The sequence below is a fragment of the Chaetura pelagica genome, unplaced genomic scaffold, assembly GCF_000747805.2.
Source record: "Chaetura pelagica isolate M959 unplaced genomic scaffold, ChaPel_1.0 scaffold914, whole genome shotgun sequence".
In the NCBI taxonomy this organism is placed as follows: Eukaryota; Metazoa; Chordata; class Aves; order Apodiformes; family Apodidae; genus Chaetura; species Chaetura pelagica.
The window spans coordinates 296170-299481 of record NW_009953061.1 but is presented as its reverse complement, the minus strand read 5'-3'; positions in this window follow the sequence as shown (position 1 = coordinate 299481).

The following is a 3312-nucleotide window of genomic DNA, read 5'->3' as shown; positions in this document are numbered from 1 at the left end:
AGGGAAAAAATGCAGGATTTTCCTCCCCCCTGTGGAGGCAAAGAAAAGCCTGCCATACATTAATGGGCCACTTTCATAAATGTGGGAGTTTCGCACACACAGGGTGGCTCAGCCTGTCTGGGATGATGCAGCTGTCAGCCTGTTTGTCTAGAAAATGCTTTTCTGAAAGGTATGATTATTCTAGATTGTTGAGCAAGTTCTTCTGTGTGATTACATTTAAACAACGCCAACGGTATGTGTGGAAGGACTCAAAACGAAGAGGGAGGAGGGTGACTTTGTTGGTAGCCCTGGGACAGCAGGAGAGGATGGTGCTGCCTGCACAGCCAAGACACAGATAATGTTTCTGAGACACTCAGGTCTCTCATCAGCCCGTACGTGGGGGAAGCAGAGTCGTGTGACACATCCTGTGCACATGTGCTCTTTTGGGGGGCTGCTGTTGGAGCAGAAAAGATGAGAGCTGTGTGAGCTGTGGGGCTAAATACATATCTACCTGTGCACAGCTGTGCCCTGTGTGGGCCATGCTTGGGTACCCACAAGGCACCCTGGAAGGGTGCTTCTTAAAAGCCTGGCTTTGGTCCTGGAAAAGGCATCCTTCCCCACCTGCCTGGGGAGAGGGATGTGGACACCACCCCAGGGCAGCCCCGAGGGCTGGCTCTGCCCCTCCTCAGGTAGGGCAGAGGCAAATAGGCAGGAGGAAATTGGCAATGGGCTCTGGGGAAACCCTTTGTTTGCTCACCTTATTAGTAAGGAGGGAGGAAGTAATGATTTATTGATGCTTCTGTGTTTCTTCTGCACTGGGCTATGAAAGAAGAAATCCTATTTCCTGGCTGATATTCGTGGCTCTAATTGAGCTGTAACTTGTTCCTGCAGGGCAGCTTGCCTGCAGGGTGCTGATGGTGCTCCTGGTTCTCTGATACCCTGCCCCATCAGCCAGTCTAGCCTGTGATCGTCACAGATCACTGCTCTGCTCTTCCCCTGCGTCTTGGTGTGGCCAGGCTGGCCGTGGCAGGCTGTTTCAGAGAGCCTGACATTTCTCTGCTGCAGCATTTTATTTGATTAAACCAGAAATATCTAATAGAGGAGGTGGTGGCCACTCCTTTCTGGGGTGACATGCCATGTGGATGTGGATCCATACCTCACCAAAATCCCTTTTTTCATGGTATGTTGGATGGTGTCCTGTTGATGCTTCTTGGCTCAGCCTGGTGGCTGTGCACCCCATGGTGACTGGGGAGAGCCCTGCCCTCAGCCTGGGAGGGTGGGCAGGCATGGCTGGCACTTCCACCACCCTCACTGCCCTGTCCCTGCTGTCTTCTCTGTAGGCCAGCAGCTGCTGGCCTGGCTGTGCCGGTGCTCTGGTAACTGGTGAAGGACATGGAGAGCAGCTGATGTGCTGTGGTGGCTGCTGGCAGCTCTGCCTGTCCCCACCCCTGCAGCTCCCAGCATAGCCTCGGTAAATCCAGCTGAATTCCTGGGCTTTATGTGGCACATCTCCTCTGACAGCAAGCGGTACAGCAGAGCCCTTTGCGTGTGCTCCCCTGCCTCCCTGTGAGCCCCAGCTTAGCCCACTGAGCAGGGCTTGATCTGTGTGTCCTGGAGCATGGGAGGGGGCAAGGGCTGGGTCATGGGGCAGGGGTGGTGAGAGCTGTCTTCTGAGCTCAAAGGCTCTGCTGCCTCACCTTGGTGCCAGTGTGTGGCCTCTCTTCCATAGGCCACGGAGCCATGCGTTGCCAGGATTGCCTGTGAGATGATGGGGATGTGCTGCCTGGCCATGCTTCTTGGGATTTCTGCCTGCAAGCGTTCTCAGGAGCAGGTGCTGGATCCCCTGCCAGCCCTGTGGAGTGGCTGGTCTCCCTAAACTGTGTAGGGAGAATGGCAAGGCATGTGCATTATCCTGAATTACTGGGAGCAGGTAGTCCCTTGAGTCCTAGGGAGAAGGAGATTGTAGGTCAGACATTGGCAAACCTGCCTTTTGCCCCCACAAACAAATAAACATACAGTGCAACCCCTGCTCTTTCTAACTGGACTGGGCTTTTTTGTTCATCCTCTTAAAGCACGGCAATGCCATCTTGGTTAACCCAGGGAGCATGCAGATTCCTTCTAATCACATGATTTATCCAGGATACTGATTTTTATTTTTTAAACCTATGACTGCAGTGCAGCAGGCCCCCAATGCTGGCTGTCCCACAAACACTGAATGTGCAGCAGACCCAGCCCCCTGACCAGCTCAGCTCAGCAAGAGAGAAAGAAGATGATTTACAAGCAGCATCAACAATGTCATAAAGTGCAAGTGGCAAGTTAATGCTGCTTTTTTATTCCAACCCTTTTGACAGGGCCCTGTTAATAGTAGGCTGGGGAGTGGAAACAAAGGCAGGAGCACAGCAGCTAAAAGCCGGTTGTCACAGCTCTGCTGCATTAGTGCAAAAATGCTGTGTTCTGTCAGAAAAGAAGCACCCTTTCCATAACAAATGGCATCACACAGTGAGTAGCAGCTCCAGTCTGCAGATTCCTGTGGACAATGTCAACAGGCCTTCTGAGAGAGGGCAGAGATGCTGAGCCATTCAGTAGGTTTCAGCACTTTGTACCATGATTTTCCCTAGGAAGACTGGACTGAGAAAGGTGGAAACCCATGTGGGTGAAAGCCTGGCAGGCTGGGGAGGGAGAGAGGAGGCAGCATGGAGTGGTGCATCTCATGGAGGGGATGGTGGAACTAAAAGTGGGGGTGGAGAGGAGTGCCAGGATGGATGTTTGGAGTCTGTAGCAGGAATTGTGTTGAATTTTGGGGTGGGATTTGGCAGGTGGGCTGTGGGGGGGACAGAGGTCTTGGCTCTTGGAGCAGCATGGGCACTCCTCTGGGTACAGCAGTGCTGGAGACTTCTCCCTTCCCCAGATAAAACATGCAGCTTGCTGTAATTTTATCTTCTCAGAAAGCAAGATGTGTTCTCCAAAATAACTAGGTTTTCCTCCAGAGCTCCTTTAAAGATGTTCAAATGAGCTTAGATCTGAAGTTAGGGCTGGTGAAATGCTCCCTAGGCCATATGGGGCTGCTTGGAGGCTTCATCCCTAAGTTGGGTTCTGAGTGGTTTTTTTCCTTGATCTAATCCTTTAATGAATTTGGTATATGTATTTTGACATATGTGGTTTTATTTTTAAAATTTTCCCCAGTTGCTTCCTTCCCTATCTCTCTTGGGGTAACAAACCAACAAAAAAAACCCCATACATCCAAAATTTTTCTTTTTCAAAGCTGAGTATTGCAGGTGGGGGGCCTCTCATCCCCGCCTTGTTTGGAGGTTGCTCTCTTCCCTACAAACAATT